The sequence below is a fragment of the Ovis canadensis genome, chromosome 3 (assembly GCF_042477335.2).
Source record: "Ovis canadensis isolate MfBH-ARS-UI-01 breed Bighorn chromosome 3, ARS-UI_OviCan_v2, whole genome shotgun sequence".
NCBI lineage: Eukaryota > Metazoa > Chordata > Mammalia > Artiodactyla > Bovidae > Ovis > Ovis canadensis.
The window spans coordinates 82,071,560-82,087,170 of record NC_091247.1 but is presented as its reverse complement, the minus strand read 5'-3'; the positions used below and the strand labels follow the sequence as shown (position 1 = coordinate 82,087,170).

The window sequence follows — 15,611 nt, the reverse complement described above, 5'->3', positions numbered from 1 at the left end:
TTCTTATACTCAAGCTAGCTGGAATGAGTGCCTGGTGGTTGTAGCCAAGAAAAAGCCAAACTAAAGCATTATTAAATAGGCAGGCAAAAATAGAGCCAAAATAAAGAGGACTGAGAAGTCAGGGACGTCAAAGCCAAAAGCAATGGGGGTAGGTGACTTTGTTATGGTTCTTGAGGTTGCCAATAATGTTGCTGAAACTAGTTCAAATTGATTAAAGAAGAGAAAAGAAAAGGAATTCACATATTTATGTGAAGGATGCTCAAGTAGAGCAAGGGCAGCCAGGACTCTTAAGAACTAGTGACAGTTCCTCAAAATGTTAATCATAGTGTTATTACCATATGACCCAGTGATTCGACTCCTATGGAAACTTAAGTGCACACTAGAACTTGTGCACCAGTGTTCACAGCAGCATTATTCAGAATAGACGAAGAGCGGAAACAACTCCAATGTCCACCAGCTGATGAATGATAAAGCAATTAGCGTACCCCTATAATGGAATATTATTTTATCATAGAAATGAAATGCTGATACTTGCTACAACATGAAAGAACCTTGAATAAGTGAAAGAAACTAGACACAAAAGCTCACTTATTATGTGGTCCCAGTTGGCTACTGGGGGCTGGGCAGAGTGGGGAATGGAAAATGATTGCTAATGGGCCTGGAGTGTCTTCTGGGGGAGATAAAAATGGTCTGGAATTAGATAGTGATAGTTGCTGCACAATTCTGAATATAATTTAAAAAAACCAACTTAATTGCATACTTCACTTTTTGAAATATTTATTTTTATTTATTTGGTTACACCAGGTCTTAGTTGAGGCACACAGGATCTTCGACCTCCGCTGTGGAATATGGGATCTTTGGTTGCAGCATGTGGGACCTAGTTCCCTGACCAGGGATGGAACCCAGGTCCCCAGCATTGGGAGCTCAGAGTCTTAGCCTCTGGACCACCAGGGAAGTCCCTCACTTGTATACTTTTAAAAGATTGAATTTTTTAACATGTGAATTATATCTAAAGCTATTATTACAAAAATTATATACCTATGAAAACAGAATAAAGCCAAACAAAACAACAATATTGTGTCTCAAAGTGGAAAGCCAGGAAGAGAAAACCACAGGACTCTCTCTGTCTCTCGCCACCCCTACCACCCCAGGCTGTTATCTCTGCTTCCCTACGGACATCTGCTTCATTTGTCCCTCTCTACCAATCAGCTTTCTTTGCTGTTTCATGCCCAGAGCAGCCTATAAACCCCACAGTTCAAACTTAGGTGTTGTGACAGAGACTAACCAGGTGGTCACCTGTCCACTTGTTCTTCATTCTGAGCATATAATGAAATGACATTTTTCAGCATCCTTTGCAGTTCAGTTCAGTTCAGTTCAGTCATTCAGTCATGTCCGACTCTTTGAGACCCCATGGACTGCAGCACACCAGGCTTCCCTGTCTATTACCAACTCCCAGAGCTTGCTCAAACTCACATCCATTGAGTCAGTGATGCCATCCAACCATCTCATCCTCTGTCGTCCCCTTCTCCTCCTGCCCTCAATCTTTCCCAGCATCAGGGTCTTTTCTAATGAGTCAGTTCTTCGCATCAAGTGGCCAAAGTATTGAAGCTTCAGCTTCAGCATCAGTCCTTCCAATGAATATTCAGGACTGATTTCCTTTAGGATTGACTGGTTTGATCTCCTTGCAGTCCAAAGGACTCTTTGCAGTCAAGTGCAGTCATATGATGAATTATGGCCAGGAAAATGTGGGCAGAAGTGATACATACTATTCTCAGTCCTGGCCAATTAGAAAACCTGCTCTGTACCTCTCCATCCTCTTCCTCTTTCTTTGACTAGGACCTTAGAAAATAGTTGAACTGCTAGATGAAAAAGGAGCCTGGATAGTTGATAAAATTTATTGGAGCACAGCATTTCCCCATTGACCTATTTGAACTGGATATGATTGAGAAATAAGCTACTGAAATTTGGGGGTTGGTTGTTGCAGTAGTTAACTTACTCTGACCATATATGTCCTCTGTACAAGAGATTAACCCAAAGAATCGAATCGCCAGTCTATGTCTGACGCAGGATACAGCATGCTTGGGGCTGGTGCACGGTGATGACCCAGAGAGATGTTATGGGGAGGGAGGTGGGAGGGGGGTTCATGTTTGGGAACACATGTACACCTGTGGTGGATTCATGTCAATGTATGGCAAAACCAATACAGTATTGTAAAGTAAAAAAAAAAAGAAAAATATACTTCACAAAGTAACACAGGTGCTTATGGAAAAGCATATTCATATATAAGTCTTATGTTTGACCAATAAATTTCCATCTTCTATCAAAAAAAAAAAAAGAGATTAACCCAGATTGACTGGTTGGGCTCGCAGTTCCAATGTAAAATCTTCAGATAAGAAAATTGCATTGGTCCTAAGGGAGTCAAGAAGTCTTTTAGTTCACTTGTCTGAAGCTGAAGCATGAGGTCACAGGGCATAAACATAGTTCCCTGGGGGCTACTTACATAAGCAAGAGGCATTTCTTAGAGAAAAGATGTCCACCCTAGTGGTTAAATAGGAGGGGTCACTGTGAATTAGGGAAATGAAGATGCAATGCCCAGAGCAACTCTATGTTTCTTCCTTTAATACATTCATAGATAGAAATATAGGTATGGATAGAGATATATTATAGATATGGGTATAATATATTCTGGCTCCTAATTTTAAAGGTAAAGTTCTTTTTAGGCAATTTGAAAAAAGAAAAAGATTGAGTCACCATTTTGCTGTAACTCCTCCCCTCCTTTACATTCCATTCCTTCTCCTCCCCCCATCCTAGGGGACAGTACAATGTAATGTGTGCCTGCTAAGTCGCTTCAGTCATGTCCAACTCTGCGCGACCGCATAGACTGCAGCCCACCAGGCTCCCTTGTCTCTGGGATTCTCCAGGCAAGAACACTGGAGTGGGTTGCCATTTCCTCCTCCAGTGCATTAAAGTGAAAAGTCAAAGTGAAGTCACTCAGTCATGTCTGACTCTTCGCAACCCCATGGACTGCAGCGCACCAGGCTCCTCCACCCATGGGATTTTCCAGGCAAGAGTACTGGCGTGGGGTGCCAGTGCCTTCTCTGGTACAATGCAATGTGTGCCTGCTAAGTCACTTCAGTTGTGTCCGACTCTTTGTAACCCTATGGACTGTACCCCACCAGGCTCTTCTATCTATGGGATTCTCTAGGCAAGAACACTTGAGTGGGTTGCCATGGCCTCCTCCAGGAAATCTTCCTGACCCAGGGATTGAACCTATGTCTCCTGCAGCTCTTGCATTGCAGGCAGATTCTTTACCACTGAGTCACCAAGTAGCTAAGAGTAGTTAACTCTGTAGAATGAGATTATCTGGCAATAGCTTTGTTTCACTGTTTCCTGGCTCTGGGATGTTGGACAAATTATTTAACTCCTCCCTGTTCTAATTTCTCCATCCATATGGGAATATTAATAATATCACTTACCATGAAAGAGTCTCATGAAGATCAATTAGTTAATTTGTTCAGGGTATAGGAATGTACCTGGTTCATAGTGAGAATTTATTTGCTGTTTGTTGTTATTATGTATTTGAAACTGCATTGCAAATTTAAAAATTTTTTTCTAGAATCTTCTAAAGATGAAAGGTGGCCTGTGTCTTTACTCAAAACACTTTTTGTGTTTTTGAAGATCCCAAAGAAGTGGCAATCAGTTGTTCTTGGGGATGCTCTGAACTGGTGGAGTTATCCAAATGCAGATATTTATATGGAGATTAAAAAGCAGAGACTTGACTTTGTCGACAAAGGTCCCTATAGTCAAAACTATGGTTTTTCCAATAGTCATGTATGGATGTGAGAGTTGTATCATAAAGAAAGCTGAGCACCAAAGAATTGACGTTTTTGAGCTGTGGCGTTGGAGAAGACTCTTGAGAGTCCCTTGGACTAGAAGATCAAACCAGTCAGTCCCAAAGGAAGTCAGTCCTGAATACTAATTGGAAGGACTGAGGCTGAAGCTGAAGCTCCAATACTTTGGCCACCTGATGTGAAGAACTGACTCATTAGAAAAGACCCCGATGCTGGGAAAGATTGAAGGCTGGAGGAGAAGGGGCCTACAGAGGATGAGAGGGTTGGATAGCATCACTGACTCAATGGACATGAGTTTGAGCAAGCTCCGGGAGTTGGTGATGGACAGGGAAGCCTGGCGTGCTACAATCCATGGGGTCTCAAGGAGTCGGACATGACTGAGCAACTGAACTGAACTGAGATGAAGATACTGAGGCTTTTGTTTAAATAACACAAAGAGCCATTTTTATTGGCAGGAGGTGTACCTCTTCCAGATTATTGTAATGTCTCATTTCCTCTGTTAACAGTCTGAATCAAGAAGTTGGGGCCTCAGGACTCGGGTCAAGAGGACTAGAGGAGACTCCCCATCCAGGAGATAGGAAAAGCTCCTGCACAACACTGGCAGCTGAAAGCAAAGGAGGGGGATGCTAGGCGGGAGCCCCCGGAAAGAGTCTAATTGGGGAAATTTGGGAGCAGTGATATTCAATATCCACTTTTACAGGTTTTTTTCCTGTACTGTAATTCCCCTCTGTAATCATTAAGACTTCATGAAGTTTGTTAAAATTGCAGCCTTATGTTAGCAGCATCCTGGGAAATAGAAGGTTTTCATATTTCACGGTAAGGTATATATTAGAGAGTGACAACCAGCTGGAAAAGCTGTTATGAGATGGCTAGAGGTGACTGGGGAAGAATTCTGGAACAGAGCTGTTCAGTGTAAGGTGACCAGTGGAAACCAGCATGGATTGGGGAATATGTAAATACCTGGAAAGAGGCAAGGAAGGTAATCCAATAAAGCTGGAAAAATCTGGATAATCTCTCTCTCCATATGTGTTTAAATGTGTGTTTGTGTGTCTGCATACATATATAGAATTTATATCCACTTTGGATTTATGGCATATACTTTTTCCCATTATGTCATGAGCTTTCTTAGTATCTTTAAATATTGTTCAAGTACATAACAAGTATATAATGAATAATGATCTCTTAATTCTCTATGATTTTATTATCTTCTTTATATAACTACTTCCAATTATTAGACTTTTTTTCAGTGTTTCACTTTTGTAAGTAACACTGCAGTGAACATTCTTACATATTTTTCTGTGCATGTTAAGAAATTATTTCTGAAGATAGGTTCTCAAAAGTCTGTTTTCTGTGCTAAATAGTATGAATGGTCGTAGGCTTTTGATATATATTGACAGATTGCCTGTTGGAAAGCTCATAGCCTAAAGGACTCCATAACCACTGCACCCCATCTTCATGTTAGATTAGCTGTGCTCATTTAAAGAGGCTGAACATGATAAATATAGGACAGTATTTACTTGTTGCCATGAGATTTCACCAAGGAAATATGTCTCAATTTCCTTGTCAAAAACTTGCCTTTCTTTACCTCTAGGATAGTCTTTCTTTAGCAGATTTAGCTATGAGGAAACACTGATATTCTTTACAGAGAGAACTCTCTAGCCTCCCTCAAAGGGAGCTTATTCTTTTCAAACTTTTTTTAAACGTTTAATTTCATATTGGAGTATAGCCAATTAACAATGTTTTGAGAGTTTCAGGTACATAGCAAAGGGACTCAGCCATGTATGTACATGTATCTATTCTCCCCTAAACTCCCCTCCTATCCAGGCTGCTGCATAACATTGAGTTCCCTGTTCTATACAGCAGGACCCTGTTGGTTATCCGTTTTAAATATAGCAGTGCCTATATGTCTATCCAAACTCCCTATCTATCACTTCCCCAATTCCCCCCCACCCACACCCACACTCTCCTGGAAACTATAAGTTAGGTCTCTGAGTCTGTGAGTCTGTTCCTGTTTCCTAGATAAGTTCATCTGTAGCATTTCTTTTTAGATCCCACATATAAGAAATGTCCTATAATATTTCTCCTTCTCCATCTGATTTACTTCACTCGGCATGACAGTCTCTAGGTCCATCCATTTGTTCCTGCAAATGGCATTATTTCATTCTTTTTAATGGTGAGTAGTATCCCACGCATGCATGCACACACATCTTCTTTATCCATCCCTCCGTCAATGGACGTTTAGGTTGCTTCGATGCTTTAGCTATTGTAAACAGTGCTTCAGTGAACACTGGGGTACATGTATCCTTTGGGGCCATGTTTTTCTCTGGGTATATGCCCAGGAGTAAGATCGCTGGATCATGTGGCAACTCTATTTTTAGTTTTATTAAGGAACCTCCATACTGTTCTCCATAGTGGCTGTACCAATTTACATTCCCCCTAACAGTGTAGGAGGATTCAAAGGGAGCTTATTCTTAATTCTCCTGTGTCTACTTTGAAAGCAAGGCAAAATAATCCATCTGCTGGTGGCATGACTGAGGGAAGACCTTGTCTATGACTCTCAAGTTTGCCCCCACAGCAGGTATCCTGACCCCAGATAAATGCCCACTAGTTCTTACGTAACATACTTAGAGTGATTGGAACTTTACATACTATTATAGAGAATATTGATGGCAAAATATGATGGGGATGTAGAGACCATTTACAAGCCCAGACTGACGTATGTAACATCGTCCACTAGAACGTGCCGAGTGTTAGGATGGAGTTAGTGGCATCGCCATGAGAGGAACAGTACAAGTGATGTGCTCACACCAGCTGTCCTGGCTGTCTCTTAACTGCATCCTTTAGTCCAAAGATAACCATGGGCAGCTCTGAGCCCTCAGCTCAGAGGGAGCAAGCCATTCAATTTCTTTGACTTTATTAATTCATGGGAAATAGTTCTTGAGAAGTCCCTAGAACTCTGTTCTGCACTTTCAACACTTGACATCACAGATCCTCCACTGAGAAGTTGTGGAAACTAAGCAAGAAGTTTAATTGCATTTCTTGAATCATAACTAAATAGTGAAAGAACCTGGACTAGTGCTGTACACTTCCTTTTATTTGTGTATTTGTTCTTAACAGTACTGTTGCCGACTACCAAAGTAATGCATGTGCATAGGAGAGAGAAATAAAAGTACAAAGAGTAAAATAAAAATCGCCCATAATTCCAGAACAATAGAGATTTCTGCTGTTAACATTTTGGTAGATTATTTTCCCATGCCTTTATCCATAGATCTATAAACATACTATCATCTCTTTCGTAATTCTGAGATCATACAGTATTATTTTGTAATCTCCTTTTTTCTTGTTGTAGGATGTTTTGCACCATCAAAAGTAATACCATGAAGGCATTTCTTGGTAGGTAAGTCTTTGTATGTAGTTCTGATTATTTTCTTCGGGCTGATTCCTCAGAGTGAAGTTGCTGAGTTGAAGGTAGTCACAGTTTAGAGCTTTTGATAAACAGCACTAGCAGGCCCTCCAGAAATATGGACCATCTTCCACACCTGTTAGAAGTATCTGAGACTACCTGTTTGCCTGTCTCCTCATCTACAGCGAGGAGAATTTTTTTTTGAAAAATAAATTTTCCAAGTTGATTTCTGGCAAGTGATGTCTCCTCATCTTAATTTGTACTTTAAAAAATAAAACTCTTCTCTTATACAGAATTATTTATGCTCTGTATTTCTTCCTTAGTGAATGCCAGCTTCTGTCCTTCGCCGTGCTAACGCTTCCTCACCTGCCTTGTGGCCAGCTTGGTGAGCCTCGTTTTGTGCAGAATCCTGGATGACTGAGAGTGACACCAGTGAGAAGACGCCTTTCTCATACCGTGTCCCTGGGAGGCCCCGAAGGCTCTCCCACAGGAATGGCTTCTCACTCTCGGGCAAGAATGGCCGATTTTACATCATGGCCTGCCTGCACGTGGGTTATGTCTCACTGCACAGGCTGGTGCCAAGATGCCACCGTTTTGGAAAGAAGGTTGCAGGTCTGAGGCAATCTCATATTTATTTTAGTTCATAGACTAACCGATTTATAGATCTTCCCCAATCTACAGCTGTCACAGTTTCACTGAAATGAAAGTGGCCAGAGGAACTTTATCTGAAAATGATCATTCAGTTGAGTGCAAGTCCCCAGGACCCGAGGATGAAAAACTCCTATTGTGACTGGAAGGACTTTGATGATGAGCACCACTGACCTGTGCTGACTGGAAACGTTCTGCATCACCATTCCCACCTCCATCAGGCACTCAGTGTGGGCAAAGCCAAGCTTTTCATTAGGAGGAGGGTGAGGAATGATACACAGATTTCTTGATCTGGCGACACACATACTTAGGTGCTCACAAATGCATTCTGTTTACACATATGCAGTAAATCCTGGAAATGGTGTGGAGAAAAGGGAACGTTCTTGCACTGTTGGTGGGAATGTAAATGGATGCAGCCACTATGAAAGACAGTATGGAGATTCCTTAAAAAACTAGCAATAAAACCACCATATGACCCAGCAGTCCCACCCCTAGGCATATACCCTGAGGAAACCAGGGTTGAAAAAGACACATGTAACCCATTGTTCATTGCAGCACTTTTTACAACAGCTAAAACATGGAAGGAACCTAGATGCCCATTGACAGATGAATGGATAAAGAAGTTGTGGTACATATACACAATGGAATATTACTCAGCTATAAAAAGGAACACATTTGTGTCAGTTCTAATGAGGTGGATGAACCTAGAACCTATTATACAGAGTGAAGTGAGTCAGAAAGAGAAAGATAAATGCCATATTCTAACACATATATACGGAATCCAGAAAAATGGTACTGAAGAATTTATTTACAGGGCAGCAGTGGAAAAACAGACATAGAGAATAGACTTACAGACATGGGAGAGGGGAGGAGAGGGCGAGATGTATGGAGAGAGTAACATGGAAACTTACATTAGCATATGGAAAATAGATAGCCCACGGGAATTTGCTGTATGGCTCAGGAACTCAAACAGGGGCTCTGTATCAACCTTGAGGGATGGGTGGGGAGGGAGTTTCAAAAGGGAGGGCATATATGTATGCCTGTGATTGACTCATGCTGAGGTTTGACAGAAAACAGCAAAATTCTATAAAGCAATTATCCTTCAATTAAAAAATAAATAAATTTTTAAAATTACTAGGAAAAGAAACTAAAGGAAATGACATGATCAAAAGCAAATTTTTCACTTTGTATTTCTTTTCCCAAAAATAATTTCAGACTGTCTAAAGGCAAATTAATACAGTAATATCCATACAACTTACTCCTCTGATGAACCTTTGATAGGCACTCAGACTGCCTCCCTAAAGTGTGCAGACAAAAAGGGAGACTGCTTCTTAAACTCATTGGAAGAGCTTTATGTGCTTCACTTACATTCATGAAGAACTATAAACCAGGGCTGGGAAATCTCTCCAGGTCTTTAATCTTATTATTATAATCCAAGTGTTTCATTGCACTAAAGAACCACTTAGCACTTCTTACATTTCTAGTTACAGTTTATCTCTTAAATGCCTGTTCTTTACTCAGAAACTTCTGACATTTGGAGAAAGACTGAAAATAAAATAAATCTTCTATCTTTTATTAGTTAAAGCCATTGTAACTTTATGCTCTTATAAGATTTTGTTATGAGGTTTTGATCCTGTATGTGGTCATTTAGTTATTGGATTTAAAATTTGGCATTTCAGTGGACCTCAGACCAGTGAATTTCTAGAAATGTACAATCAAGCTATCACCTAATGGTTTACCTGAAAGTTTTTAGTTAATCAGACTTGGTTTTATCAGGTCATCCCACAGTAGTTTGCTGAGGTTTTACTGACATGAGACAAAATAAATATGGATGAGGAATATTTGATTTAACTCTGTAGGGGATACGAATTAGTAGAAGAATGGATTTTCTGAGGAAAATAAGAAATTAGTAAGGACAGGAAATTGTGATCTAGACAATGGCTGCTGTATTAGCTTATAGTGCAAACTGAATAGTGGAGGAAGGAGGACAGCAGTAGAGAATGGGGAAAAGGCATCTACTCAGTAACTAATGAGAGGCTAGGAAATCAGCTTCTACAGCCCCAGGAGGAAGTGGGAGAGAGAATTGGTAACCCTGACTGGCAAGCATACTTGGGTACCCTGAATACTAAAAACTTGTGCCTTTATCATACTCCAAGTCAAGTTAATTTTCTGCTTCTGCCCTTCTCCATTCATTCATTAAGCAAATATTTATTAAGCACTTGCCATATGCCAGGTGCTTGTCCAGGGACTGGGAATACAGTAGTGAACAAATTAAAGTCCTGCCAAAGTTCTTTCAGCTCTAGCCTATATTTTCTTCTTCAGCTCCCACGCTAGCCCCTCGGACTTCAGCCCCTTTCCCCCCACTGCAACCTGATTTCTTTTCCCACCATCATGATGAAACAGCTCTCTAAAGACCAATGACGACCTAATCACTGTATCGAGTGCCCCTCTGTCTTTCCCCATCTTCCTCAGAGTCTGTAGCATTCAAGAGCATCTGATTTCCATCAGTTTTTAAAACTCTTGGCTTCTCTGGGTTTTGTGACGTGGCACTAGTTTGACTTGCCTTCTATAACTGTTATGCTCTTTCTCTGACTTGTTCTCTTGCCTCCTAAATTGTGGTGGTCTGTTCATTTCTACACATTGCTTACATTGATTTTCTCTTTCTCAAATCTTTCTCCTTGATCCTTCTCATGACTTAAGTCATTGGCTCTATTTAGAAGTATCCTAAATCTATATCCAAGGACCCAGCTCTCTCCTAAATTTGAATCTCACATTTTAGACTTTGTGCTGGAGGCTTCCATCTGGGCATCTGCTCGGGATGCCAGTGCAATCTGTTTAAAACTGAAGGCAGCATTTTTACCACCCAGGGTTCAAAACTGCAAACAACAGAAACCCACTCTGGCTAATTCAAGCAGAAAATGAATTCACTGGGAGGATATCAGGTGGCTCACTGGGTTGACAGGGAAGCCAGAGGACCAAGCATGGAAAATGGGCAGGAACCCAGGCAGTCTAGGGCACAGAGAGCATGGCCAAGTTCACTCCATAGGAGGAGTCTGTTGAGTACGCTGCCCTGGAGCTGGCTTTCCCCGCACGCAATCAACACTGGTCTTCAGTGTGTCAGTCACCTTCCAGTGTGGTCCTTGATGGCTAGATTTTTGTATTATTCCCCCCAGATTCAAAGACTTGGGTTGGGGCTTCCAATCGGTCTAAGTCATGTGCTGCGTCCCAGCTGCCCAGATAACAGCTGATTCCCTTCAGCTTCCCACAAAAAGAAAGGGATCTGACACAGGCCAACCAGAAAATGGCAACTAACCACCATCTTTTCCCCTCCTCCCCTCATTTCCTTATGTCCCCTTTTGCATTTAATGCTGCCATCCTTCTCTCCATTACTGGGAGTTGAATCTAGATGATTTCTTTTACTGCTTCCTCTCCCTCAGCTTCTGAGGCAGTCAGTCATCCAGGTTTGCAAGGATTTATTTGTCATTCATTCGTTGTTTTCCTTCACAGTATTTTCTTCTTGGACCTTTCCATAGCTACTCCTCCAAATTGTATTCTCCACTTCCAGGGCCTCCTCCAATTTATCCACCCACAGGTTCATTTTTTTGTGTAGCAACACTTTGATCTTATCACTTGCATTGTAGATGTCTCAGCCTGGCATTCAAGAATCTCCACAATAGAATTCTAATGAGACCAAGAGGCAAACTGGTGCAGTGAGAAGGGCTTGGCCTTCAGATACAGATTAATATGGGTTCAAACTCTGATTTTCACACTTTCTAGTTGTAAGACTCTTGAGGCTCACTTTCCTGATCTGAAAAATGGGAATAATAAAACCTATCTCCTAGGGTGTTCGTAAGTCAGCTCTTTGAAGGTTAGAACAGCGTTATGAGTTGTGTTTAGGTTACAACATCAACTCACAGATGCTTATATGAACAATATTCAATTACAGACCTGTCTGTTTCAAAACTTAAATAAGATTGTCATCGGTGTGGTTTTGACAAAGGCAGGTTAGGATCAGTATGCTACATGTTTTGAGAGCTAAGTGGAAATCTAACCACCATTTATAGCATTGTTCCTAATTTCAAACTGCTGACTTGCAAATGACCTTTTGGAAATATTTTATTTGCAAGTAGAGAACTTCCTGTGTTATTAATTTTGGGAGTTGAATTTCCCTGATTGGCTGCTTTCCACTATAACATTGCTATTTTAAAGTATTTCCCTGCAGAATTTCAATTTTGTGAGAGGCTGCTATGAATTCCTTATGGGGAAAAAAACATATAGTCATGGTGGACAGATGAAAATTATTAGCTATTATTTCTCAGGCTCACCCAGCATTCTGTAAACGTGGTGGAGCTCAAGCACATAGAAAGAAAGCTCTAAAGTTTGTTCCACAGTCTCAACAAGCCCTGTTTCATGGCGTAAGTTCTGGGTTGGCCCTGGGAAAACCGAGCTCTGCAGCCCAGGCTGGAGCTTCTCTGGGCTCAACATGAATGGCACCATCAGAGCTACCCTAATTAACCTCAGCCGACATTCATTCACTCACTTGTGCATCCACGCAGCAAATCCCCCTCAGTCAGGCGTGTTTGGTGAACCTCACAGTATAGGTTTCAGTGTCATCAGCTCCTGCCAAGAATTTACAGCACTGCTGATTGCTTGATTTTTTTCCCCTGAGGTCAGTAAGACTTTAGGTGAAAGATGGTAATCATGCCAAGATTGGTAAAAGTTGTTTAATTAGCATATTTTAAACTAGTCTCTACACATATAGTTTGTGGGTGGGTATGTGAATTAATATGCACTGCAATGTATTTTTTTGTCTCTCTAATGGTTTTTAAAGTGAACACATGTTAACAATATGACTAAAATAATACTTATGATTATTAAATATTATTTTTGATTAATAGTATGATATGATATACTTAAAAGTGAAATCTCCTGTATTTCTCTCCACATATTTCTTCCCCCACTCAATTTCACTTCCCAAAGGAAACTACTTTTTAACACATTGGGGGTACATGCTCCCACACTTCTTTTTCTTTTGGTATAGTTTTATTTTTTTATTTTTATTTATTTTAATTGGAGGCTAATTACTTTATAATATTTTAGTGGTTTTTGCCTTACATTGACATGAATCAGCCCATGGGTGTACATCTGTTCCCCATCCTGCACCCCTCTCCCACCTCCCTCCCCATCCCATCCCTCAGGGTCATCCCAGTCCACCAGCCCTGAGCACCTTGTCTCATGCATTGAACCTGGACTGGAGATCTGTTTCACATATGATAATATACATGGTTCAGTGCTATTCTCTCAAATCATCCCACCCTCACCTTCTCCCACAGAGTCCAAAAGACTGTTCTATACATGTGTCTCTTTTGCTATCTCACATATAGGGTTATTGTTACTACCTTTTAAAATTCCATATATATGCATTAGTATACTGTATTGGTGTTTTTCTTTCTGACTTACTTCACTGTGTATAATAGGCTCCAGTTTCATCCACCTCATTAGAACTGATTCAAATGTATTCTTTTTAATGGCTGAGTAATATTCCATTGTGTATATGTACCACAGCTTTTTTATCCATTCGTCTGCTGATGGACATCTAGGTTGCTTCCATGTCCTGGCTATTGTAAACAGTGCTGCGATGAACATTGGGGTACACGTGTCTCTTTCAATTCTGGTTTCCTTGGTGTGTATGCCAGCAGTGGGATTGCTGGGTCATAAGGCAGTTCTATTTCCAGTTTTTTAAGGAATCTCCACACTGTTCTCCATAGTGGCTGTACTAGTTTGCATTCCCACCAACAGTGTAAAAGAGTTCTCTTTTCTCCACACCCTCTCCAGCATTTATTGTTTGTAGACTTTTGGATCACAGCCATTCTGACAGGCGTGCGATGGTACCTCACTGTGGTTTTGATTTGCATTTCTCTGATACTGAGTGATGTTGAGCATCTTTTCATGTGTTTGTTAGCCATCTGTATGTCTTCTCTGGCGAAATGTCTGTTTAGTTCTTTGGCCCATTTTTTGATTGGGTCGTTTATTTTTCTGGACTTGAGCTGCAGGAGTTGCTTGTATATTTTTGAGATTAATTCTTTGTCAGTTGCTTCATTTGCTATTATTTTCTCCCATTCTGAAGGCTGTCTTTTCACCTTGCTTATAGTTTCCATCGTTGTGCAAAAGCTTTTAAGTTTAATTAAGTCCCATTTGTTTATTTTTGCTTTTATTTCCATTACTCTGGGAGGTGGGTCATAGAGGATCCTGTTGTGATTTATCTTGGAGAGTGTTTTGCCTATGTTTTCCTCTAGGAGTTTTATAGTTTCTGGTCTTACATTTAGATCTTTAATCCATTTTGAGTTTATTTTTGTGTACGGTGTTAGAAAGTGATCTAGTTTCATTCTTTTACAAGTGGTTGACCAGTTTTCCCAGCACCACTTGTTAAAGAGATTGTCTTTTCTCCATTGTATATTCTTTCCTCTTTTGTCAAAGGTGTCCTTAGGTGCGTGGATTTATCTCTGGGCTTTCTATTTTGTTCTTTTGGAATAATTTGAAAGTTATCCCTAGGCATTCTTCACGGTTAGAAGCTAGAACAACATCGCCATTTAGCCTCTGACAGATCTTGGAACCCTTCCATACACTGCTTATGTTAAACATATTATAGAAACAAAGAATTAAAAGAACTCTTTTTCCCTCCACTCAGATATTGTTAATTTCTGATTCTGAAAGCCAAAGAAAAAAGCCATTTTTTTGTGTGTGTACTTATGCTTATGTGTACTATAGATTTATATAATCTACACAATTCCATGACCATAGCATTTAGTTAAAAAAAAACAAAACAAAACATTAAGACAGTGAAATAAAAGGAGAGAAAAGCCCAGCATACTTAAAAAGCAAACAAACAAACTTAATTGCTCTTGAGGTCACTTAAAAAATGTCTGAGGGAGAGAATGTCAAGAAACCAAAGTTTCTAGTTACCTTTCAAGGCCATCTAGCTAATGAGAGCATAACAAAGAAACCATTATAGGTATGTTTTATTTTTCTTCAAATCTTAGGTCAGGGCATTGACAATAGGTGTTGTGTGGCTTCACAAGTATTCAGAATCCCCTCCCATAGTAACCTCATTTTGACGGAGAAGGGAACGTAATAAAACACAGAGTCAAGGTTCTGTGTATGAAGAAAATGTTTTTAATTTTTATTATTTGATAACTGTATTTAGCCTTTTGCCATAATTGAGCTCCTGAAAAATGCTGCTTATTTTTACTTCTGCTATTGAATTAAATTACCCTTAAAGGGCTCAAACTGAGGGGTCAGAGGAGCTCTGTATTGAAAATAATTGAAAGATAAATCTTTTGCTAGAGTTGTTTTTACCCACTCAGTTGTGTCTGACGCTTTTTCGACCCCATGGACTGTAGACCACCAGACTCCTCTGTCCACAGGATTTCCCAGGCAGGAATACTGGAGTGGGTTGCTATATCTTCTCCAGGGGATCTTCCCAACCCAGGGATCGAACCCTAGTCTCTTGCATTGGCAAGCAGATTCTTTAACACTGAGCTACCTGGGAAACCCTCTGTTAGAGTTCATGGTCCAAATAACCACCCAATAATTGGTAACTGTTAAGTATATTTGAATTTTTATGTGTGTTTGATGATAATATACAGCTACATTTTCACTTTGAGGGATTTACATTAAATCTTCTATTTTATTATGGTAGTTTTAGACTT

The 15,611-nt window shown here is 40.3% G+C and overlaps 1 protein-coding gene across 1 annotated transcript in view; it reads left to right on the top strand.

Annotated features, from left to right (window-relative positions):
- LOC138436269 (uncharacterized) overlaps positions 1 to 8,544 on the top strand; it is a 57,252-nt gene extending 48,708 nt beyond the window's left edge. The window contains exons 9-10 of the mRNA XM_069581924.1: positions 7,201 to 7,248; positions 7,578 to 8,544. The gene's annotated coding sequence lies outside the window, so the exon portion shown is untranslated. The remainder of the gene's footprint in view (positions 1 to 7,200; positions 7,249 to 7,577) is intronic.
- Positions 8,545 to 15,611: the final 7,067 nt, after the last annotated feature.